This window comes from Poecilia latipinna, unplaced genomic scaffold, assembly GCF_001443285.1.
Source record: "Poecilia latipinna isolate Pla-1442-1.1 unplaced genomic scaffold, P_latipinna-1.0 Scaffold1006, whole genome shotgun sequence".
Taxonomy (NCBI): domain Eukaryota; kingdom Metazoa; phylum Chordata; class Actinopteri; order Cyprinodontiformes; family Poeciliidae; genus Poecilia; species Poecilia latipinna.
Genome location: NW_015113622.1, coordinates 70,637 through 97,671, shown reverse-complemented (window position 1 = coordinate 97,671; position 27,035 = coordinate 70,637). Strand labels below are relative to the sequence as shown.

The following is a 27,035-nucleotide window of genomic DNA, read 5'->3' as shown; positions in this document are numbered from 1 at the left end:
AGAAATGTGCAGTTCTAGGCACAGCCAAGATACTGCGCAGAACCCTCAAGCTCCCAGGGCTCTGGTAGAGGACCAGAGGATGAAAGAGAGACCACCCGCAGAGGGTGAGAAGGGAAACACTGCAGCGAGACTGAAATAAGAAATGACTAGAAAGATAAAATACAATTAAACTATAGTCATTAAAGAAGGCTTGAGATGGACTCAGACAAACAAGGATAGAACCTTAACTAAATAATTAACCTAACTAGAAACACTATAAAGGACTGAAAATAAGGAAAGCAATAACATAATTCTAACAATGCGTCAAATAATATCAAAAGAACCATGAAGGGCTAAACCAGGGGTGTCCAAAGTCGGTCCTCTAGCTCCAGCATCCTGCACGTTTTAGTTCTCTCCCTGGTGGTAGCAACAACCTTTTCAGCTTGTCAATGTTCCTTAGGCCATCTAACGAGCCATCATTTGATCCAGGTGCGTTAAACCGTTAAATTATTGAATGAGAGAAAACAGCCACTTCCAACTGTTCACATATTTCAACACAAATGGAAAGTGTGCAGCCTTGCTGAGCTCCTCTCCTGGCGTTTCCTTGTCAGCCTCTCCAACTTGCTCCTCATCTACAGCATCTGGAACTGTGTTTTCATTATTTACCTCTTCTGGGGTAAATTATAAAAACAATCTCTGTAACTTGCTCCCCCTGTTGTTGATGGTCTTGCTATATCGCCTCTTCAATTGACGCCCATGTCGGTTCGATGTTGTGGCGTTTACCTCGCAGTGACCCATATTCAACGCTGGACCCCAGTCATGTGATTGGACATTACACCCAATAACGCAGCAAGTTCGTACCATAGCTAAAATATCTGTGAGACAGTCGTTTTTGTCGGTGGCAACAAAGATGGCGCTGATACCCCTCCGACTAGAGCAGTGACGTCACCCTCCGAAGCTCTATTAGCATGGCCACGATAACGGCAGTTTTTCTGTAACAGTATGTTGTTTCCCTACCACTTACAATTTTAGCGGTGAGTACATGAGCTTGATTGACAGCACTAAGACCCCCCCTCCAGGCTCTGATTGGTTGTTTTTGACCGGGAGCGAGGCCGTAATGGCTCAGGGATGAGGTGGAGGAGACTGATCTTTTCACAGATTTTTTTCCCTTGGAGGAAACTCTCACCACATGCTGGCAGTTTTAACAAATATGTAAAATTGTGGTTTTATCAAAGTTGCATACAGACGCTTTAAGAGCTTTTTAGTCGAGCTTTTAAATTTATCTGCAAATACTGCTTGCATAATTTCTCTCCATTTTAAAATCAAGGTTTTAGCATTTTAATAGGTACAAAGAAGGCAACTCTGGGTTCACTCTAATAAAATACTGCATTCTCAGGAAGATCTGCCTAAATCAGTATGTTGTCATTTACAAACTTAATGGTTTCCAGTAATGAATAGAATAATGCCAATGGTATGAGAACCGGTTTCAGATGGCTTGTTTAAAAAGGCAAGATCCTTCAGTCTACCTCATCAGCACAAACATCTGATTCCCACCCACACACACACACACACACACACACACACACACACACACACACACACACACACACACACTCACACTCTGACAGTGTGTCTGTTTTCTACCCCAGCCACGTTTTCCTGTGCTGCAGATTCGCCTGCCTGACAACTCTGATAACACCCAGCTGCAAAGCAAGAGCAGCACCAATCTTTTCAGTATTCCAACACGCAAGATTACTGTACTTAGGCTTGACTGCGCGCACGTGTGTGTGTAGGCGCATGCATGGCTCATGATGACAATGATTGGCAAAAGCATCTCTTTGCTCTGGCTTCCTGTCCAAGCCTATCAGATTTACACTTAAAGCTGTCGGCTCTTGATGCGTCTGACTTCTGGAGAAGGAACCCTGATAGGACACCTCTGCTCTCATGCTTATCTTTAATAAATATGATGCATTTCTTGCACCAAGAGGCACCGAATACTTCTTCTGTGGAGATGGCTGTTGCCTTCGTAGTGCCCCTATGTTCGCTTCATCGTTTTTTTTAGTTTTTTTTAGAAAAGCTGATTTACTCAGTTGTTCCAGCAGCTCAGGAAATCAGGTCTGAGCTGCAGCAGTTATTGCTGTAGTAGCATGGTGGAGTCAAGCATTTGACTGCTGCACATAGCCTCCATTTAATGTGCAACTCTGCAGTCGATATGAAGGATTAACGTTAAAGAATATATTACACCAGAAATCAAACCTTAACAGAGGGAACATCACTTTTGACACACGATGAACTTCAACAAAAAGAAATTGATTCTGAAGGCCAAACATTGTCATTTTTCTGCTGTTTTTGTTTTACAAACCGTTTCCTACCTTTTAAATGTGAATGGGCGGGGCTTGCTTAATGATAACTTCCTTTGGTTTAGGATTTCATTAAATTCATATTTGAAAACTTTTCACATTAAAAATGAAATATTGTGCAATATTGCGTATTACAATGAGATTGCACTTTTAAGTTGCTGTCACAATGTTTTCTGCCTTTGCATGTATACTGGCATTAAAAAAAGTGATCAAATTATGCTGGCCATAGTCTCCAGTTTGGAAATGCCAGATCGTTACTTCAATTCACAACTAACTAAACCTTTGAAGTGAAAAGCACATTAGTGTCAGAAGAGTATTAGCATCATCTGACATAATGCTTTTTATAGTTGTTTCTCTATTTTAGCTTAAAAAATATGTGTAACATGGAATTCAGAAAAAATGGAAAAGCTAATTGTTGAAACAATGTTGAAAAAAATGTGGGAGACTTGATTAAATTTTATTAGGACTTGTTTTTTAAGCAGCCTCCACGATCAACTCCTATTTACAAATTCCTCCAACATACTTTTTTTTTAAAGCTTTGAAATATTTAACCTCTGCTCTTTGCTCAGAACAGGTTGCTCCTGAAAGATAGTTAAGTACACAGAAAGATGACCTCATTTCAGTAGAGCCATCCCTCCAGATGACCTTAGCTGTGAACACAGGTTTTCTATTTGCAAATGTGTTTTGTTTTTTTCGTTTTTTCTAGTTTCTGGCCAACACTCTATTGCTGAGACGTTCTTTTTTTTTCTTTCTCCCCTTTCTGGTCAAGCAGAAATTACACAACTAGGTAAAACCCTTTTTTCATCTGACCATTGCAAGAATGAGCTACCTTTTGCTGAGTGTGTGTGTGTGCGTGTGTTGAGCCTGTAGCTTGGATGCCAGACAGCTGCGTGAAAAGATTCGATATCACACACCTGTCAAAAGCTGTGACACACCAGAGCACACAAACATATGCACGCTATAATGACAGGGTCACCGGCAGGCCAAGACCTCAGTGGTGTGTTAAAGAGCTCCCTAGCTGCTCCATTACATCCCCCACACCCACACCCGCTGCACCCATCATCTTCCTTCTGCTCTTATCCTCCTCTCGGCTCCCATTCCCTCCACATCCACTCTGGCAGATTGTTTTTCTCAGGTTTTTATTTCTTGCACCTCCTCTCCCGCTCCCCCATCACAGGGGGCTGCATCCAGCTTGCTGCAGGCTGCGCCGGGCTGATAAAGCCTGCTTAGGTTATAGGAAGAGTCAGCAGGGCAGAAACAAAATGCTGCTGCCGGGTTTTAAATCTGCACGCTGTCACCTGAGCACCGCAAGGCGACGGCTGCTGTGGGATACACTGAGAGGCTGTCTGACTTGGTGGTGGTTGGGTGTGGGGCACGGGGAGTCTGTGTCTGGCAAATGGCTGAGTGGGATGAACGGCTGGATGGCTAACCTGAGACGTTCCGACAGGGAACTCGCGGAATAAGTTTGCCTTTAGAGAGACGTCTGAAAACAGAGATAACTTTTAAGAGGCTTACTATTTAGAAGGTACAGTAAATTGAGAAAATATGCATTTTGAGCAATTAAACCAACATATTCAACATGTCTGACCATGAAAATAAGAACTTGCATATTTTCACTATGCATCATGTTTTTGGGCTTAACACGCCCAGATAGAATGCGTTGGTGGATAACCCCACCTCCAGGGGGCACCAACAAGCTCCACCGAGACACTTCCTTTAAATCACCACATGGCAGTGCAAACACACTCAATTCTTTTTTTTTCTTCTTTTTTTTTGTTGTTGTTTTATTTGAAAAATGTGGAACAAACTAGAATCATACTCTAAACCCTATCGACTGATCAGCTGGACTTGGCTCTGATTGGTGATTGGTTGTTTCTGACTGAGTGGTGTATTTCTGTATTCAGCATTGGCAGCACTGGAGCTCAATTTTTTCACAGATTGGGTCTCATACTGTTAGACATTGTGATAGTGTGATGTAAAAAAACATTTTCTGTAAAGCTTACATACTGCAGCTTTGAAAGAAAAACCCAATGCAAGTAAAACATGCCGCAAAAGCAATTGCAAATTTGAAAAGCTCCAAACTTGCTCCAAAAAACGGCAGTACTCCAGACCACTAGAGGGAGTCTGGAGTCAGTAATACTACATGTAAATATCCTGATGTTAAATAATATTACGAAAGACTACATGTTTCAAAAACATGATGTGTACCGCTTTTCCATCTGCTGCACATCCCATTAAACCATCACATCCTGTCTTTTCCATAGGCATGTCTGTGGTCTCTAGAGAGTTTGGTCCCGTACGATTTGTCAGTTGACTCCCCCTGGTGGTCTGGAGCACTTCTGTTTTGTGGAGCGAGTTTACAGCATTTCATACTTGCTGTTGTTTTTACTAATTCCAGAGTTTCTACTCTTGCTCCTTTTTTTCTGTATTTGCAACATTTTATATGTGGTTGCAGCACTGTTTGTGTGCAGTGATTTTTCTCTTGCATTTGTTTATTTTCAGCATGTTTTGCTGCTTTCTACGCGTTTGCACCTGTCAGCCACCGTGTTAAAATCCCATCCACTTATATATGATTTTGTTTCAGGAAAAATACAGAAAGGATTTTGAGAAAGTAATTACAAGAACAACATATAGTTAGACACAAGCACAGACAGCTTATTTTAATCATCACACTGAGAGAAAAACACAGAGAAACCCTCTGCCCTCCTTCCTGGAAAATTATTTGCTGCAACGTAAATGTTAACATGCTAAAGACACTCAGCCAGTCTGATCACATACATGTGCATATGCATGTGTTGTATTTGGATACACACACACAGAGGAGACAGACAGTGTGTATGAGGTGCAGCTTCAGTGAGTCCATCAAGTGTAATGATTGCAATAAATTCACTCCTGGCTGCTTCTCACAGCATCCTCTCCACTCTCCCATCCTTCTTTCATCCAAACTCCTCCAAACCCCTCCCGTCCTATCTTCATCCATCAAGTCCTCTGTCCCTCCACACACCTTGTTTCTGTCTTCCATCTTTAGTTTTCTGCATGGTGTCTGGTGAGCCAGACTAAGTAGACTGATCTGATTCTTATTTTTTCCCCTTCTCCATGCTTTCTTTTCTTGATTTTTTTTCTGACTTCTCCAGTTGATTCCTTTTGCTTTCTTCACAATCACTTTCATTTTTTTCCCTCATGTATATATATCTTTCTCAATCACACTCATGTCCGATATGTCGGTTTTGCAAACCTGTTGCGAACTTGAAGAAGTGATACAAAATGTGCAAAGGATGCATTTAGAAGCTCCTTATGGAAAATATAAAATTGATAAATTATATTCTCTGCCAAATGTATTGCTTATAGGGGCAGTATAATCATGCAATCAAGTTTATTTGTATAGCTCATTTCACCAAAAAGGTAGTTCAATAAGCTTTACATAATAAAAACAGTCACCAATTGAGAAACCTGTAACAAACATTAGATTTTGTCAAGTGCATATGTTTTCCAGCTACATAATGTCATTTTATACCACAATCAAGTAGCTTTTACCTTCAGTTGTTATAAACACAACTGCAGGTAAAAGTCATATATCAAATATGACTGAAACAAAATTTGACTTTGTACTTCAACACCTTGAAATTGGGCTGCTGTCTCTTTAGAAACTTCTCTTTCTGAAACTCCACCTTGAGGAAGTCATCAGAACATGGCTTTTCTATTAACGCTTTAACATTTTTACCAGCGTTTCAATGAGAAGTAGCTCTATAATGAGCTTAGCAGATGCACAGTTTTGGTGTTTGCTAGTATGAAGGAGCTGAGTTGAAGAGTAGCAGGGGAGGGCTGATCTGTGAGGCGGAAGCTTGGAAACTACAGCTTTTAGGAGGAGTTACATCCTTGAAGGCGGAGCTAGGTCCACCCAGGTGTTTAGCAAAGCTAAATGGTTGCCATGGGAGATTAAAGGATTTCTCAAACATGCATGAAACAATCAAATCAACACTCCACGACTGTTGTTGATGATGGAGTAACATTATAACATCATGTAAAGCTAAAAAAATTGGATTTTATATAACACTGCCTCTTTAACTGAAGCCTTCTTATAGACCTGACTGATTACCAGACTCATTTTGTTCATCATAAAAAGCATGATCACAGCAGGTTTACTGCCTCTCCCCAGTCCACCCCCCCACACACACCATCTATTGTCCCTACTCTCCCTTTATCCTCTTTTCTTCTTTTCTTTATTGCTCCCCTCCCACCACATTCTCTGACTTCCACACACCGGCCTCCATCATTCCCATCCCTGATCACTAGTGGGGCGATAAATCATCAGCAGAGTAGCGAAAGCTGCAGCAGCTCATTTGAGTTAGACCACCTCAGCAAGACGAGAGAGAGAGAGAGAAAGATGGTACTTGCAAAGAAATTAATAGGGTGAGTGCAAACGTCAAAAGAGGAAGAGTGGAGGGAATACTAAATTCATAAGACAGGAGTTAGAAATGGATGGGGGGAGGAGGGAGAGTGAGTGGGGGAACGAATGATGGTGAAACATGTAGGTGAAACTGGATGAGAATGGAGAATGGTCACACAATGTGTTCGTGTGAAGCTAAGGGTCACAGTAGGGTCAGATGAGCATACGTCTGAGACAGACAGGTGTGATTGATGGCAGACCTTCAGCTCACTGCTGTCTGCTGCTTCACCTTTGTACTGCAGCCTGTCTGTGGCTAAAACGGAGTCCTCCTCCCACTTCACCTGTGGCTCTTCCATTCTTCACACCAGCTGCCCTTTTATGTTTGACTGAAGTGTAAAAGCTAAGTTGAGAGTGTTAAGTAAACCTCAATCAGCAGAGCAGTTAATTAGGCATTTATTTAACCTCGAGATCAGCATCTCTTTTTCAAAGAAGACCTGGCCAAGAAGTCACATCATTACATATCAGAAGTGCAAGCTAAAAGTTGAAAAATAACTTTAAAATACAGAAAAAATTCAAGTTCAACATAAAAAACTTCAAGTTTAACATGATGTACAGGAGACGGCTTCAAAAGCAGGAAGAGGACTATGGCACAGTGCATTCTGGGTTAATACAAGCAAAACAAACACACTTGTCCAGTGCCAGCGGGAGAAATTACGTATTGTCCTTTACCAGCAACAGCAATGAAATCCTACAACCACTAAAATCTGACACCAGTCCAGTTTTGCACTCAGTGTCTTCTTGGTGCAGCGCTACCACAGGCGAGGAGGGGAACAGGTTTTTCAAAGGGTTTTTGGATCATTTCACACAGTGTAGCAAGAAAAAGAACCATTAGTTGTCAAAACACCCTCAGAGACCAAAGAATTGAGCTTACGTTTTTTTTTTTTTTGGCCAGTAAGGCTGAAATGTGACGGCTTGTTCAACTTTTTTCTGTAATTATTTTCTCCTCAAAGCCAGAAAAACCTGACTTTGAGGAGAAACATAGTGAGATCAGCTTTGGATTGGAATTGGACCATTTTGGTACGATGATGTTGAGAGTAATTAAAAAAAGTTGGATGTTGAATCATGTATTCACATAGAGTAATTAAACTTAGACTGACTGAATTCATCTCATTTGGTGCTTTGCATCCAAACTAAAAGTTCTTGAGTCTAATTCAATGACCTGCTTTTTTTTATAGCTTTACACACTTTTAACTATGTATTTTTTTGCATTTGTTGGTGTCTCTTGGCCAGGACTCCATTGAAAAAGAGGATTTTTAATTTCAATGGGTTTTTATCCTTGTAATATAAAGGTTGAATAAAATTGGATTAATCCTTCGAATTGTAAGAACAGGCCTCACTGAGGTGATGATGACTTTTGTTCTTCGTTTCTTCAGGCATCACCTACCCGAGTAGGAAACCTCCTCCACCCCACAGGTATAAAACAAGAAGCTCACACTGACAATACATGTTTTTGTGAGACAGACAGAGAGGGTGCGTGTATGTGTGCGTGTGTGTGTGTGTGGGTGTGGGTGTGTGGGTGTGTGTGTGGGTGGGTGGGGGGTAATCCAGTCATGAAAGTCGTTGGGGAGAGGAAGAAGACACCGAGTTGCCTCAGCTATCGCTCTGCAAGACATTATTTTGGTCTGTTTTTCAATTTACAGTTAATGAGATTTTCAGGAGCCGTGCTCCGTTCTGTTGTTAGTGTTTATCCCATCCAGCTTTCACAGCCTCATCTTTAATACCGCTGCACTACACCCTGTCTGAGCTGGATTTGTATGAATAGGACACACATAGGAGCCCTATGTGTGTCATTTGTGAGTGTGGATGCACAGCATATGTACAGTTTGTGTACCAAAGGTTACACATTTCGTTGTGCGTGTTGTGCAGCTGCATGCTGTAAGGCAATTCCCCATCTACCATTTCTGTTCTCCACTAGAAAACAATTGTTTTTATTTATCAGCCTATAAGAATGCCTGACCAGCAGCTTTCTCGCTGTCGTCTGATGTGACCCTCTTACGGTAGTTTAAACAATCAGACGACAGGCAGCTATCATGTTGGTATCTGGGCTTCCTGGATTATATCCAGTGAAGCAAGGATTAGAACATCGGCTTACCAGATGGAGAAAACGACTGCAATCAAAAACTATGAATAACATTACCAGTCAAATGTGTGGTATCCGTGTTAAAGATGGTAATTAGTTCATCAGATTAAATTCTGGTCTATGAGATGCAGCTTTAATCATTCACATGGAACTAAGTGCACATTTAAAGTACCTCATTATTCTGTTTATTAGAGAAATACATTCTATTTTCTTTTACAGAACATTCAAAAGAAGGATGAAATTATATGACTGTGAATATTAATTTGATCATGTCCTTATGATCAGACTTCGAGAACTGCAGTTGTGAAGCTCTGACGTCGTCAGTAGCGACGAGGTAATATGGTAATATGATGCCTTTTTGTTATTGTTGATAAGGTTGTTGATAAGCAAGAGACTTCTTCTAGGTACATAAATCCAGTTAATCAGAAATGCTCATCTTTAAATGTCTCTTAATCTGTACTATCAATCAACCAAAGTTATTTGTATGACGTATTTCAGCAACAAGGCATTTTAAAGTGCCTTATATCATAAAAACATAAGAATAAAAAGTGATTAAAACAACATACAGTCACCAATTGAGAAACCAGTGACAAACATTACAACTGAGACGATGGATTACATGGACAAGGGGAGCGCACATCAGCTGCTCCGATGTGTCACAATCATTTTTTATAGACATTGTTAGCCTGGTAAAAACCAGCTTCTTGTTCTACACTTTGCTTCATCCAGAAGGTCTGGATCCTCGGCTGCTGAGAAATAATTGCTTGCTGGAGGCGCGGACTCTGTTGAAATTTGATACGATTGGATCTGACTTTTCCCCATCACTAACGTTTAGCCGTGACTTTGTACACAACCATCACTCACTGCGAAGAGAGAAATGCAGAGCCGAACCACATCTGTGCCAGCAGTAAAATGTCTTAAACATTCCTCTCGATCCGACTTTATCTGCTCAACGTTTGGAGGCGTGGCCAACCTGGACTGAATGACTTCCTTCACTTCCTCCTCTGCCATTTCTAAAAATGGCGAAGCAAAAATGAACGCCCATTTGGCCAAGAGAAGCAGATCTGTTGCCCATATTTGTTGTGTGCAGATGTCGCTTTATGGGCATACCAGAAACGGATGGAAACTTGTAACAATAAAATGTGATTCATTGCATTAAGATTTGTTGACGTATTAGATTCTGTGTCATTAATTAAAATTAACCCGTCTTAGTTCAGGTCCTAATACTTTTGCAAAATAAGCAGGAAAAACGTATATACATGGTTCTGTACATGTACAGTTTAATACATAACTTGATTTTTCTTATTACAAAGAACCATTTAAGCTTAACTGAAGTAGCTTATCTTTATAAAATGGTAAGGGTGCACCGATTGTAGTTTTCTGACCGATCGCCGATTACTAATCTTTAAAACACCTGACCTGCCGGCCAAGTGTTTTAATTTCGTCCAATACTGACATTTTTTTATCTGAAATGTTGCTAAATACAGCAAGAAAGTCACTGAGTTCTAACAGTGGGGTGATTATTATTAACTGCAAACATGCGAGCATGACTTGGTGGGCGGGTCTCTCAGTCAACCCTATCTTAAAGCAAGATCAGTGAATAAGATCGGCTTCCCATGTAAGACCAATCCCTGATCTCCCAAATTAAGGAAATCAGGGCTGATAAATCAGCTGGCCGGTAAATCGGTGCTCACCTAGAGAGAGATGTTGCTAATGTTTCGAAAATGGGACAAATAGATTTTGGGTGATGTTAATATGATCTGGTCTGGATCTAATAATGCACCTGTTTGAGCTGTGTGCACCATTAGGACCAGTGTGATATTATTCTCAGCAGGGATCCTGTGTATTCCTGTGTGTTCAAACACTGGAACATCTATCCCTCATGCCGCGTTTCTGGTTTCTTATTATCTCTTAAAGTAGAAATAGCCTGAAAATAAGTGTCTAAACATCTACAGCTACATTCTGGGATGTCGTAGCTCCAAGCTATTCCAACTCCGAATGTAGCTGTCACTGTGGGAATTTCTCTGGGAAGGTAAACATTATCTCTAATAACACATCTCTGAACTTCTTGTTCAGGGCATATTGTGGCTGGGGGTGGTTGGGGTGTAATGACATTTTGTGGATATGTACTGTGAATGTGTGTGAGCGTCTGTGCGGTGGAGGTTACATGTTTAAAGATTATGTTTGCTTGAGGTAAAGAAGACATGTTTGTGAGCCATATGCTTTGGACTGCAGGGAGCAAGCCGTGTGTTTGTGTGTGCTGCTGTGTGACTCCATTAATGTAGCTTTCAGCTGTCGGTTCTGTTTGTATGGGGGGGAAACACACTGTGTCATTACTGGAGTCCTGAGAAGGTAATGTGAACCAGAATGAGACGTCATATAGGATGTGAAACATGATTGACATTGTGAGATTTTGTCTTCTCGCCAGCAGGCAGTTTATGCCTCATCTTCCTTTTTTCCATCTTCTAATTTTTTCTGAATTCAACCTCTTTTTCTTTTTTTACATGTCCTGTCTGGCAAGGTGGCACAGTGAAATGTTGTCTGAGTATCTGTGTAATGGACACGGAGACAGAAAAGAAAGGAGGAAAGAAATGAAGAAAAGTGGGGAAAAGGATTAAAGGGAAAGAAGGAAATAGGAGTAGATGGAAGAAAGAGGCAAGTCAGTAGCCTTGAAGTCTGCCTCTACACCTGCAGAAAGAGAGCAAACAAAACAGAATAACCACGGCAACAAACAAAACGTATAACAATCATAATATCATTGAAAAATACAAGTTAATGCAAGACGTATTTGGTATCAACCGTGCCTCAAAGCAGAGTGTAACTGGAAAATGCCTAAATCTAAACAATGAATGAAACATGGTGTTTATAGATTCAGCAGGAAATTAATCACATCTCTATGCATTACACTGGCTTCAAAGTACATGATAGGTGAGAAAATAAACAGTGAATCCATAACTCATGTTTTTCCAACTTGAACTTCTTCAAGTTGAAGAACTGTGTTCTAAAGTTTTTTTATTTTGGTTTTACGAAAAGAATCCAACTCTGGAGTTTCAAATATAGAGCTCACACTGTCTTGATTGCTTGTTGGCGGCCATAAGTTCTTCTTTTCCTTTTCCCAGCTCAGGGTTGGTGCGAATTAAACAAACCTTTCAAATAATTCATACTTTCTTAAAAATCCACATACTTTCCTCTTAAAGTTTTAAAGATGACCGAGTAACCAAACAAAAGTTAGCCATGCTAACAATGACAAGCTAGGTTTTCTACTGTAGATTTTCTTCTTTGTGTAGTCTATTGAAAACAGAAAAAGATGTTGTTTTGAATTGATTTTAATAATACTTGTGTGTGCTACCTAAGCTGAGGATGTTTCCTGAAGCTGCCTCAGCCTGATATGCTTCAGTGCTCTCAGTCTGTGTTGCTTCTTCCAATCTGTTCCGCTCTACTTTCTATCATAAAGTTTATCTCTCATGTGTCCTCTTCAAAGTCAGACTTTAGATAACCTTTGCATCCACTCTGTAAACTTTAAGCATCTATTCTGTGCTGCACCTTTTGTTATCAACCAAATAAATTCAAATGGGTCTTCTCAGCTCGCGTTTGTTTGGACCTGATGCATTTTTAAGAGGCAGAAGTTGAAATTTGGATGAAAGAGGAGAATCATCTTGTGTTTTTATCCCCATGTTAAATAACCAAAGCTATTGGTTAAATAACCAGCTGTTAAATAACCATACAGTCTGATAAGAATCTAAATCACATATGAATGCTGTGACTTGGCTTAGTCAGCACAGTTCCAGGCAACGTATAAAATGTCACCTTCCTAAAATAATGGCCTTTTTTTTTTTGTTTTTTTTTTTGTTGCTTAAATCAAGTTGGTAATTTTTTTATTTTATGATTATTTTTTCCAAATAATAATAGCGCTCATGGTTCCTTCAGATTCAACAAAACATCTGGATCCTGAGGAATCAAACCCAACAAAATCTCCATTACACCGCTGCCACGCTGTTCGAATGTTTAATGTTTTTTGTTTTTTTGGAAAACTGGAACAGCGCCGGCTGTAGCAGGAGGTGCACCTTCTAATCAGGTCCCCGTTTTAGGAACACACAACATTCAGAAAGTTTTCACTAAACCAGTTATCCAAGTAGACTGCTTGGAAAGAAAAACAGCAAGAAAGCTGAGAGACAGAAGTATCAGGCGGGAGACATCTGTGCAATTAGGCTGCATGATAAGATTAGACAGCACACACACACACACACACACACACATTAGGCTAATACAGCTTTTAATGCATGATGAGTAATCAGGACTTATGCAATTGTGCGCCGCCGCCACACAGACAGACAGATTGTCTGACTGTCAGATGTGTAATCGTGTCTACTAGACGACCAGAGTGAACTGGAATGAGGACAGTGATGTTTAACAGCATTCAGTCTATTAACGTCTTCAACCATCCAAACCTACTTGACGGACCACAGACAGTCATCTCTAAAAGTTTTCCACAGACACAAATCCTGTGTTTCTGCTTCCACGTCATTTTTATTTCTGTTTTGGTAATTAATATTTTGTGAAGGGCAATTTTAATACCAGGGACTTCCTTTATAGTTTTGGTTGTGTGTGGTTTTTTATTTCCTTTTTATTTGTTGTTTTTGATTGTTTTATTTTTGGATATTTCAATGTAATGTAAATAATGATCCCTGCGACAGACTGGTGACCTGTCCAAGTGACCCCGCCTCTCGCCCGAAACGTTTGCTGGAGATGGGCACCAGAAACCCTCCTGACCCCACTGGGGACAAGGGTGTAAGAAAATGGATGGATGGATCTAAATAATGAATGTCTATTAGTCTTTGAGAGGGTGAGATTTTATTATTGTGTCATCAATATATTACTTGAAATGGGCTCAAACAGAAATATTATAATTTAGCGCAATAATTTCTGGGACAATTTATTTTCTAGTAAAAATGTTATTGTTACAGGCCTACTTACTAACAATAAAAACATATCCTGAGTTTAAATTAAAGGAGGAAAAACAATAATTCATTACTTTTATGGAAAGAGTAGATCTTTGTATTACAGACTCTTAGAACTTGTGGATTTTTCTCTTATCTACCCATTCACCTATTGGCCTCTGTTATGGTGGATGATGTTGCATTTCTCATGGTGGTAGCATGCTGTAGGAGCTCTATTCATTCTGATTTTTTTCTTTTTGTTCATAGTTTTTATTTTGTTTAGGCATTACTTTTTGTAAGTGTCATGTCGGGTTCTAGCCGGGTTACCCACATGCAAGAACACACTAAGAAGCGATATGAAAACAATAATATTTATTAGGGAAAAGGTGGTGGGGTTCAGGGGAAGCTGTCCTGGAACTGGAGGTAAACTGGTCGTCGGACTGTAGATGAGAAAAGTGAGTGAGAAAACTGGACAGATCCAAGGAAATGATTCTGAGAATCTTGCAGAGAGTGCTTACTTGAAGGCGGGATTAAGTTTTGTCGGTGGCGGCGGCTGGAGAGATCGGTTACCGTTGGAGAGCGAACAGGTAAGCCTCGTAGCTGGAGAGGGAAGCGAGCTGACATCCGAGCTGGGTTCCGATGGTTAATTCCCGGGGCATGAAGCGCCGACAAGCCCAGCTTGTAGCGAGACGCAGGGAATCCACGGGGAGGGACCAGGGAGGTGAGTGCACGAGGGAGGGCAACCGATTGGTAACACCAATGGCGTCGTGAGGAAACACAAGGGAAATCCAGACAGGAACGCTTGTCCACCTCGAGGACTCTCTCAGAATAACTTCAAGGGCACCTGACGGAGAGAACACAAGGAGCGATCAAAACACAAGCTCAATCGTAGAAAGCTTTCACAAGGAAACGTTTACCAGTAGAGGCAAACACTCAGGCACTGGAGTGTCAGCTAGTCGGTCCTTATGAAGCTCCTCCTCAGCTCTTGCAAATTAGACACAGGTGTGTCTACGGGTTGGCCACCACACTTCTCCAGGGGCTCGCCCAGTGGTGACATCTGGTGGCTGGGAGGGGAAATAGCTTCCCAGAAAAATCCAGGACAGAACAGGAGGAAAAGAAAAGAGACCCAACCTAACAGTAAGATTCATTCTCTCTGGACCCAGGTGATGTGCTGATGGATAGATTTTTGATTTTACTTTTTTTTACTTTCATATATTTGCTAAAATGCGTTTCCGTGACAACAAGTCATTGTTTTTACTAGGGATGCACCAATACGCTTTTTTCACTTCTGATACTGATACAGATATCTGCGGTTTATTATCGGCCAACACAGAAAATCAGCTCTGAATTGACTTAAAATGATTCTTTAAATCAGCTCTGAATTGACTTAAAATGATTCTTTTTATAAACACAGACATTTCTAAATGTACTGAATTACTAATTTATTTGACAACTTTGCTGTTGGTTTAAATAAACTTTGCAAGCTTGGCCAGACATGTTAAAAAAATAACACAACCTTAATTTGTACAGTCAGTGTAATTGGGAGAATAACAATCAATGTAAAACTTGAGATTCACTGGAAGACGGACTGCTACCGGAGATCCTTCCTGGCCACAGCGTCACCATCCACCGATACTCTTGGATGATATGAGTTACGAGAAAATTTAATTTTTCTTTTGAATAAAAATAGTATTTTTTAAGTAAATTTTATTGAATTAATTTGAATTGAACTGATTGCTGAACCAAATTGCTCTAAGAGAATGTTTGGATTCCATCCTGTATTCATGGCTGTGGCTGCTGCTTATTGGTCAAAATGCCCTCAGTCGTTTTTAGCTGCAACTGAATCTGTTACCTTGAAATTCCTGACCGTCCAGAAATGTAATATACAGTAATCGACTGTAGTTTTCATGCATGTGAAAACATCATTATTAGAAGTAACTCTTCTACACTTTTCCACCCCCCATTTTAAAATGATGACTATTCGCTGACCAAAAAAAAAAAAAAAAAAACTACAGTTAATCTTCTAATGGACAGCAGGGCTTTTTCGTGTGCAGCTTGATTATTAGAACCTTCATTCATTTGTAGCTTAATGAATATTGCGTATCGACTGGCAACAGGTCCCAGAGGAGATGGCTCTGTCACTGTCCTCTGTGCTGGTGAATCTGTTCCTCTCAGGGGTTCACATCCTGTACACATGAACCACCAGAGTCAGCTGAAATGTCTCCTCTACTAGATCTCTATAGATGGTGACAGACACTCCTTCAGTTTCATCAGTCAACCATCAGTTTAATAAGATAAAATCAATTGGTGTGGAAGATTCAATAATACCATTAAGATTCTTGACTCTTCAGTGTCTTTGCCCACAGATGAGCCCATGTCAGTCTGCTTCTAGGTAACTAATTGAAACATAACAAAAACAATGATTTCAGTCAGATGGACATCTTTTACAGAATTTAGAGTTCTGATTAGATAGATTCATTTCAGCTGGACTGAAATCAACTTATTTGGTCATATTTGATATGTGCAGCATTTTTCTAACAACTAAAGGTAACATGTACTCTGTTTCTGATTTTACTTTTTATAGGTTTATGTTTGAGTAAAATGAACGTTGTTCTTTTATTATATGAACTACTGACATGTCTCTGAAATTTCAAGCAAAAATTTAGTATTTATCTGCAGAAAATAAGAAATGGTCAAATTAACAGAAAGGATGCAGCGCTTTCAGACCTCAAATAATGCAAAGAAACAAGTTCATATTCATTTGGAGACAACAATGCTAATGTTTAAATTCAGAAATTAATATTTGGTGGAATAACCATGAGGTTTTCTTTGGGGGTCAGTGCAGTGGGCTTTTAATTTTTTCCAAATTGAAAGATGCGACAGAGGTGTCAAAGTTCCCATGACCTTTTTTAAACACACTGCTGCTGTATAGCACAGCTTTACAGGGTGAATTTTGTTCAGTCTCATCCCTGTTGGTGTCTCCCCCATCAACATTTGGTCAAAAGTAATCAAATGTTCGTTAAAGTCTTAAAGCAACAGAGGAACTCTGTAGAAAAACCAATACAGAGACGATGGCAACAGTGACCTTTAGCTGATAGATTTAGGGGAAGGTCAGTGTATCCAAAGCACCCAAAAGATTCATCAGCAGTTTAACTGTTTTATTATCACTCTCATTGTCCTTAGTCAGCTTCTTGTCTCATTGCTGTTTTATGGCAGCTCAGAGACTGAATGGGGAGATTAAGGAGTCATAACAGGCCGTTTCAAGTGGAGTGTCACCCCTAATGTCTGCCTACAGCTGAAGCAAATGAGCCATTAGCCCTGACCTATTTACCCTGCTTTCTGTTGAGACTTCCTCCCAAACGTCATTGGTGCGACAGTCTCTCCAAAAAAAAAAAACCAACAAAAAAACGGGACATTAATATCCACCAAAAATCTGTTGCAGAAAGAGAGACGAGAAACAAACAGGAACCAAACCTTCATTCAGGGACACATTTGCGACAGATTATTAGGGCCAGACTAAGAGCTTCTTTTAAATTATGAGGATAAAGTCGTAATATTATGACAAAGTCATATTAGCAGAATAGAGACATGACATTACCAGAAGAAAAATCATAAAATTACTAGAAAAAAGTGGTTTCAATCAGAGCAAAGCTTCAATGATAAAAGATCTGATGAGAGCAGCTCTCCCAGTTTGTGGGTCTTTATTTAAAATAACAGAATCGTTTCAAAGTTCTGATCATAATTTGATGGTGATGTGTTAAAATGAGTAAGTATGTCCTTCTTAGTAAAACCAATACCAAAGTGTAGCTTTACCACATTCAACATTCCTCATTTTAATATTTTATTTCATAAAATTACTACTTCAAACTATTAATACCACAACTTTATTCTGGTAGTATTATGACTTTATCCTTGTATCATTATGACTTTTTGGTATTATTATGACTTTATTCTCATAATATCTTCACTTTTTTTATACAAATTTGTTCTTGTCTTTTGACTATTCTCGTATTATTTCCACTACATTCTCATAATATCTTGACTTGTTTTTGTCCGAATTTATTCTTGTATTATTCCAACTTTGTTCTCGTAATATTCAGATTTTATTTTCATGTGATTATGACTTTTTTGGTATTATTACAACTTTATTCTCAGAGTAGCTTGACTTTTTGTTGTACGAATTTATTCTCATATTATTGCGAATTCGAATTGATTCTCATAATATTTCAACTTTCTCTCGTACGACTTCATTCTCGTAATATTATGACTTAATCCTCGTATGACATTTCCTCTGTGTTCTGCCTTTTTCCTCACAATTTCATAACTTCGTTCATGTAATTAAAAATTTCACATTAAAGTGAAGCTCTTGGCAGAATCTACTTTCTTACTTTTCTAGGTTTGCATAAAGTCCAAGTAGTTTATTTTGGCAGAACCTTTAAGCAAACCATACCATGTTGTTTTTCTGCACCAGCTTCTCACACACTTAGTTTCTCTCGTGATGTGAATCGCTCACCTCTCTTCCACAGTGAGAGGAAAAAGGGAAAAGTCGTTCCTGTTCCCTGACAGGCTGACGATGTCTCTGCTGTTTGTGTGCATGCTGTGCTTCACTTCCAAACTTCTGTCTGCATTTAAATATGCACATGTTTTCATGTTGACATGCTCGTTTGAATGGCTCGTATTTTTGTTCCCATTGATGTCTTTATAGCAGAAGATGGTGATGTCTTTGTTCTTTTCAGAGAAGCTTTAAAAGCACCGGTGCTTCACCAGATGTAAGTTGTTTTGTCGAACAGAACTAATGGTCCTTTTTATGCTGCTCAAAGCTTCTTCAAAGGAGTAACAACAGTTTCTCTGTTTGCAACCTTCTTTTTTTCTTAATTCTGAAAGATTGAATTTTTTTCATTTTCCTGAAAAAAAAAAAAAATCTTTGAAGCTTCTATGCTGGGATGTTTTCTTTTTTTTATTGCTCTTCTTATGTTCCTTTAACACTATAGAAATGGGTTAACTCAAGGTAGAATTTGACGATAGATGCAAGAAAAAAGAGAGAAAAGCTTTATTTGTTCTCAAACATCTACATCCATCTCAATTGAAGCTCATGAACTGAGATGTGATTTTTATCTTGTTACATGTTCATTATAAGAGAAGTGAAGGCAGAAACTAAAGCTCTTTCTTTTACATTTGAAAGTGTGTCAATGAAAGAGAAAATAAAATCATTTAAGAACAGACATGTATTTGTGATATCCAAACAGAAAGAGTAACGCTGGGTGTCCCTCATCTAGTGAGGCAGCTGAGCCTTCCCATGTCTGACACCAACTTCCTGCTTGTCATTTGCCTCTCAGTGGGTTGTGTGTCAGTCTGTCCATCTTCTCAATGCTGGAGTTGATGCATGGCCAGATTAAACCCGTCAGACTCTGCTGGCAGTAAGCGACACTTTAAGGCAGATCAGTGTTAAGTCTTCCTTTGTTGTCTTTGCTTTGCTTTTATGTTTGTGCCTCATTTCTCTTCTTTGTTTTTATTCATGAACTGATATTGACAAGGGGAGTCTAAGCCACAGTGCCTTGAATAAAATATTCATAGATTTTTTCAAGTTTGAACCACAAACTTTACACAGTTTTATTTTGGTTTCATTCTACAGGTCAGGGCTCAGCGACCTCGACAAACATGAGAGGCATTCTTGTTTTTGGTTCAACAAAACAAAATCAGTTTAAAGCCACAAAAACCACATGGAACAAAGTAGCTTAATTTAACAAAATCCACAATAAGATGTGTTTTTAAGTTACCAAAAAACAAAAAAACAAAAAAAAAAACTGTTTTTGTTTTTAGGTTTTAAAAATTTCTTTTCATTAAATGTATTTTCTTTCACTCAATCATAAAAATGAATAGTTCATGTACTAATCAAAAAACAAGGAAAAAACATGACTGAAAAGGAGCAGAAAGAATGTAAATTTATATCTGCCTCCTAAAATATAGAGAAATCAGGTGACACTTTATTTGAAGGTGCATAAGGCTGACATGACACTGTCATAAACATGACATAACTCCTGTAATGAATATGAAAGAGACTTCATGAATGTTTATGACTGTAGTCATGAAGTGTTATTTAGTAAATAATGACACTTTTATTGTAAAGTTGTACTAAAACTTGCATTTAAAGTGTCAACTTTGTTAAAAATGTCATTATTTACCGTATAATGCAAAGTTGGTCATTTTAATAGCCTTACCAAAACTCAACGGTGCATGTATTATTTTTCTAAATAGAAAATTATGTCAAATAAGCACATACTTTGCAAGCAAAAAGGAACATTTCTTACAGTTAGTGCTATTTTACACACACATTGTGTATTACCTCTTCATTATAAAACTCTAATTCTTCAGCATTTTTGACCTCAGTGGTTAAGAGCCACAGTGGACGGACTAAAGAGCCACATGTGGGTCCAGTGCCGCCGGTGGCAGACCCCTGCTATAGAATGAATGAAATAAAATATGCATGGTTTTCAATTCTTTAATTGCAAATAAAAGTATCAACAATGTGGCGTCCATCATTTGAATTTGGCGTCCTTTAATCCCACCAAATGAAATATAGAGCAATCATAAACTGAGCCTGCCTGTGTGTTAAAGGACTGCTGGGTTATAAAATACATCCCAGCCTCCTAACAGTTCACAGAGCTCTGTTCAATCCATTATCCAAAAATGGAATGAGTTGCAAACCTACCAAGGCGTAGCCATTCACTTTAACTAACAGGCCGGACATGAAGGGCTTTTATCAGAGGAGCAGCCAAGAAGTCCTTGGTAGAAGCTGCACAGACTGAATGGGGAGAATCTATAAGTCATTCTCTAGGTCAGATTTGTGCTGTGCATAAATTTGGCCAGTGACAAGAAGGACGGTACGTCAGAGAGAAAGCCTTAAGAATTCCCATTCGCAGTTCACCACAGGCCATGTAGGTGGCACTGCACACCTGTGGAAGACAGTCCTGTGATCACATGAGACCAACAAATACGTCTTTAGACAATATCCAAAGTTTTCCGTGTCTGAAAGCGAATTGCATATTACAGTCAACACACCATTCTGTGAAACACAGCAGTGGCAGCATCGTGATGTGGGGATGTTTTTTGTTAGCAGGAACAGACATGGTGTTCAGAGTTAATGGGAAAACACCGGGACGTGTTAGTTGTGCAGATAAAAATTCATCCATTGTTTCATTCTTAATTTAAAATGAAAAACAAAAATCAATCCCTCAATTCATTTTCAACTTGACAGGCTTTTGACCCAAGAGTTAAAAACTTTCCTCACCGCTGCTTTACAAAGTAGTGATTTAGTGAAGCAAAATATGCATGCCGCACTTGTCAAATGTTCATTTCTAAAAGAAGAAAAAGTAAAAAAATTGTATGTACTGTTGTGTGTTTTCTTCTCACAAAACATTGTTATGAAAATATGTTCAGGTTTGTGACAAAGTTCAAAGGTTATGAATACTGCCACACTGTAATACGGTTATATCAGCAGGAGTTGACACTTCTGGACATTAATAAGGTAAAATCTCTTTTCTCCTCCTCTGTTGCAGCAAAGCTGTAAGTCTCTTCAGCGACCTGATTTGCTTTCTTTGTTATGAAATCAAATTCTCAGCATGCCTGGATGTTTCAGTGCAGCAGATGTGAGCGGCTGCAGGTTGAATGCTGCGTTCCTCGCTCTGTTTCTGTCCGTCTGACTGCTGTCTCGCTGATTAGCCCGTATCCTCGTATGACCCCGGCGGTTTGCAAAGCGACGCGCAACGTCACCAAATGTTCCAGAGCCTCACACGTGTCCTCCAGTATGAGTAACACTCTGGTGAAAGCTTTCCTCTTTACCCACTTTAAGCAGGCCAAAGGTCACACTTAGCATAAAGCTGGTTGAAGCTAGTAAACATTGAGTCTTCAGTGTAAGAACACTTGATTAGAGGGTTTCTGCTGTGTTTGCTGTTGGTTTTGTTTTGTTAGAGCAGCCTCTCGAGGCCACTCTTGAATTGTTGGAGTTCATGCAATAACACCAAACAGGAACACAAACATAGTGCCGTCTATTCCGGGGGATTTTTTTAAAAGCCTTGCTGCACCTGTCTTTAAGAGCGGACCCTCAGAGGTTTATTTGGGGAAAAAAAGAACCTTTTTGAGTGTGTGTTCAGAGAGTCTGGACAACATCAGCAGGGACCAGTGCAGTCACAAAGGCATTCAAAACCACAGCAGAAATTATTTTATTGGCCATTTTTTTCCTCCTGAGTTTGCTTTTCTTTGACTTGTAAAAAAAGAAAGAAAGTAGAGAGAGGCACCTTAGTTCATCTGGCAAAGGTTTTCATAAAACTGGAGCCCTAATGGAAGGTGGATGTCTTCTCTTTGCCACAAAATTGTGACCTGGAAATCCTAACTGGATCTCCATGTTCTGGAGATCAGATAAGAGTGATAAATTTTAAATGAGATGAATTCATAATCCAAATAATGATGGTGTGTTTGTATGTTTAGAATGGCGATAAGTCCTGCTGTTGACTGATTCCGGGGTGAAGCGTACAGCCGTCATCAAGGTGACAGTAGACAAAGACAAGCTTCAAACTGCCTTACAGATGAACAATGTTTCACCTTCTGTGACACTACAAGCACAAACTTTAGTGAATTTCACTGGGATCTTATGCGATTGAACTACACAAAGCAGTGCATAATTGTGAAGTGGATGACGTGGTGGACTCTTGGTTTTCTCAGGACTTAACGACCACAACAGCTGAAATCCACAAATACTTAAGACCCCCTCTAAAAACGTTTGTAACTGCCTATTTTAATAGGCTAAATATGCCTTGATATGCATTAATACAAGCGATGTAAACATCCATGGGGTTCTTCATCTCCGCTCTTTGGGATACAGCCAATCAGCGCCAAGGAAAGTAAATCCTTGATTGCTTTGCAAACGCCAGACAACATGTTATGTAGCATTCATGGTTGCGTATTTTAAAAATGCTCTATGAATTCTCAGTGAATAATTTGGATACTTAAAGATTTCATTCTGATATCACAGCAGGTGTTATTCTTCATTTTCTTTACTCGCCCCTATGCTTTTTTTCAGACTTATCTATATTTTTCTTTAGGTTGAAATCCCCATAGAGCTCCTTGTAGCACTCACAGATTTGTTCTGTAGTTCAACTCAATAGTTTCTCCAGTACACTATAACACCAAGTACAACCTGCAGCAAACTTTGGAATTTATGTTGGTTCTGTTTCAACAAACCAGGAGCTTTTTATGTGGAATACCTCAGCAGTGTCAGATTTTGACATTTTACAGTTGGACACAGTCTGAGATGAGACTGGAGACCAGGTGTTGTCCTCAAATGACCAGAAAACAAATATCCACTTGGAACCCTGCTTTCTCAGCCAGCCTCGACAACAAGTTGTCCTCAGATGACACGGCACACGGACAGACAGCCAACAGTTTAGGAAGTAGTTGTAGTAATAGTTTTTCTCTCCACACTTTGACTGGGTCACATTGGCATTTCTTCCATAAAGGTAGGAAAAACTCTTGTCTGTCTGATAAGCTGTTTAATGACTTTACACTGTTTTGCCTCTATATATGGTATCAGTCTATAAATAATTACTTAAAAATGGATCCTAATTTAGTGTTTTTGGACTCATGAATTGACAATACGGTGTTTTCATTTCTCCAGGACAGTACAAATTTTGACTACAAAATTTGAATTTGCACAATTTGTGTGTGTGTGTGTGTTTTTTAACAACCTCAGCTTGTAGTTGTTTTTGATTCCTTTCATGTGAATGTAGGAGAATCACATTTGGAGCATAAAAGAAAGAGCTAATATTTTTTATGCTGATTCAGGCTTGATCCATGGCCCATTTTGTTTGAGGGCCAGGAGATTACATCACATGAATTGAGTTAAATAATAGTAATAATGATAATAACAATAATAACTAACAATTTGGGACAAAAAGATTGACAGTTATTTTATAAAATAAATGTGAACATTGTGCAGTTTTCAGTGTAAATTAAGGCTCGTAGTGCCTTACAAAAGTACTTACAAGTCTTTGAATGTTTGCCTGTACGTTTGTTGGTATATTACGAGGCTATTATAGTTATTAAATAAAACTAACAAAATCATGAAAACTGAAACTGAGAAATCATTTTTGTTAGCTGAAATGAGTTAATGGGGAAAACTATAACTAAATGGAACTATATGATGTGTTTGTAAAGCTCACTAAAACATACTAAAATTATAGACATAATATCCTTAGTTTTCGTGTTTATGAATCAATTTATTAACCTTTCAAAATGATTTAAAATAGATGTTTTTTGTTTCCCTACTCAAGCGGTTTACATCATCTGTTGGCTCCATATTCCTCCTGGCAACTCTTACACCAGTCACAATACTTTGGTCTTTTTGAATTCTGCACCTTAAAATTAACCAAAGTATGAAAAAACTGAAACTACTATAACTAATAAAAACTAAACTATAACTAAGCGTATTTAACTAAGGATAACTAGCAAACAGAACACTCTAAAAACTAATTAAAACTAACTGAAATAGACAAACAAAAGGGAACAACTAAGTAAAACTGAACTACAATGAAAAACCCAAAACTATTATAACCCTGGTATTTTATGTGATAGGCAAACGCATTCTTTGGAGTATAGCCAATCAGAAGCAAGGAATTGGCTCGATATAAACATCGGCCAAATATTAGAGCTATTGTTATTTCAAATATTTTAGATATGATACAGTAGACAAAGAAAGCCATAGAACAGGCACATTTTTTGTGAATAATTTGGAGTTACTTTTTACAGACACATCTGCTGCTTGGTGAATCTGCTGTAATGTCTCTTCGGGCAAAATTCACCACAATGCCCAAAATGCTCACTCAACTGTCCAAATCGCTGAATCCAGTTGTTGTAATTACTTGTATGACCACAAGAGGATAAAATCCAGCACTTTGACAAGCAAACTGCTTCCGCAAACATTTGTGAACGAATGAGTTGCTATTTGGAGATCAGTGACCTGACCTGTGGCATGGTGCTGTGATACAATTCCTCTTGTGCAAGAAGTCGGGTCCTGAAATTTTCTTGCCGTTAAATTTTGAACAGTCGGGGGTACTGTGGTGGTGCAGGGGTTAAGCACAACCCACATAAGTAGGGCTTAGTCCTCGACATGGTCGTCACAGGTTCGATTCCCGGCCTGGTGACCTTTGCTGCATGTCTTCCATCTCTCATTACCCACTTTCCTGTCATAGCACGTTCAAATAAAGACCAATAAAACCTGAAAAAAAAAATTAAATCATTGAACAGTTGATGGTTGATATTATTATGAGGTTAAAGTTATTGGGAACGACAGCAACTCAGCCAAGATGTGGTAATGTAAATGTAAAAATAATAGCAAGGTGATTGGATCTTGTGGGGGATAAAAAACAGAGGTCACTAACTTTCTGCCTTGACGTTAGGTCTAGAACTGTTTCTTGAGCGCATCATGTGATGGGTTTCGGTTGCTATGCAGTTGCATCCACCCCATATTCACCAAGTGGAATTCAAAGTGTTGCATGTTACTGTGCAAATCATGCTGCAATTACAATCTGGAGCAGCGGAGATGTGTTCTGTGGAGTGATAAATCGTGTTTCTCTGTCAGGCAGTCAAATGGATGCTTGCCAGGAGAACGACTCCTGACTGCCTGCACAGTACAGGACATTTTGGACTATTTCACTCTCTCATTATTGTGGGAACCGCTACACAAAGTAATATCCACAAATACATGAGTGAGCAACTCTGATACAGAGGAGTTTGGCCAGTTTGACCTCAACCTGATAGAACACCTTTAAGATTATTTTGCGGTAGACATTCAGCCAGGCCTCAGTCTCTTACCTCACAAATGTCCATGTGGCGGAATGATGATATGAAATGTTATGGGAAGCCTTCCTAGAAGAGTTGTAATTGTTACCATGTTAAACCCTGTGGATTAAGAATGGGATAGCACTCAAGTACAGATACATTTAGCAAAATAGTGAAGGTGAGTTCAGTCAGATGTCTGAACAGCAATTTTCAGGTAAGCCACAGGTTCTCAGTTAGATTTAGATCTGGGTCATTCTGAATATGAACATTCTGTTTCATAACTATTTCACTAACTATTTCCTTGTAGATCTAAAAATCTAGTTATCATCGTTCCACTGGCAGGTAAACCTCCAACTTCTGTCTCCAATCTGAAGCAGGTGGTCTTCCATGATTTCTGTTCACCCATCAACTCTCGCCAGTTTACCCAAAGAATAAAAGTGGTCTGATATAATCAACATGTTTGCTGTGTCCTTACATGACCTGTGGCAAATTGGACTTTTTTATGGCTTTCTTTCAGCAGTGGCTTGATTGGTGCTGCTGTTCCATGAAGGCCAGATTGGTCCACTCAGTTTCAAATCCTCTGATTGGCTAAAAACAAGAAGAATTTAAACATTTCAGAGAAAAACGTAGAAAAAGTCATATTGACCTACTGCGATTTGTTCTCATTGTTTGACATTGCAACATGTTGGATGTTGTCTTGGTTTAAGCCAAAAGAAGACTGTGACGAGTCACACCGTGTGTGTGTGGTACATCACAAACTCAATTTTCTTCCGCAGCACTTCGGTCCTCACCTCCTCTGTTCCAAGCTATTGTGCATCTGCTTACTGTAATGAGGCTCGATAAGAACCAGCAAACAAAGCCGAGATAAGACTGAGATCCATTGAGCCTTTCCAAAACTCAGACAGGGTGTATGTTTGTTTATCTGACTGCTTTTTTCCCCTCCCCTCTTTGACTTGTTCCATATCATTCCTTGTCTTGAACTTGTTTTTAAACCTGTTTTTCTTATCTGGTGTTTGATTTCTTTATGCTTTTATGCCTCTGCCTCGTCTGTTCTTTGATATTTTTTTGTATGTTTCTTTTCTTTTCCTTTCCTAGTTGCCTCATTTTATGTGGGTTGTCTCTCTCTTTCATGTTTTCACACAGGCTTTCCTCCCTCTGTGATTCCTTCCCCCGTCACACCCCGTCCCCGTGTGTGATGCATCTCCCTCGTACCCTCATTTTTATGTCTCAATAACAAGAAAAAGTAGTTTTCTCCTACTTCACAAACAGCCTCACCTCCTCCCCCTCTTTTCCTGTCCTCTTTCCCCCTACCACCACTCTCTTTCTTTTGGAATTTATTTCTTTCCCAGTCACACAAAAACCGCACTTGGTACTTTTGAAATGGAAATAAAGTTTTGTTG

The 27,035-nt window shown here is 39.2% G+C and overlaps 1 long non-coding RNA gene across 1 annotated transcript in view; it reads left to right on the top strand.

The window, feature by feature from the left end:
* The window catches only part of LOC106958671 (uncharacterized), a 121,568-nt gene that overhangs the window by 62,876 nt on the left and 31,657 nt on the right, over positions 1–27,035 (top strand). The gene's annotated exons all lie outside the window — the stretch shown is intronic.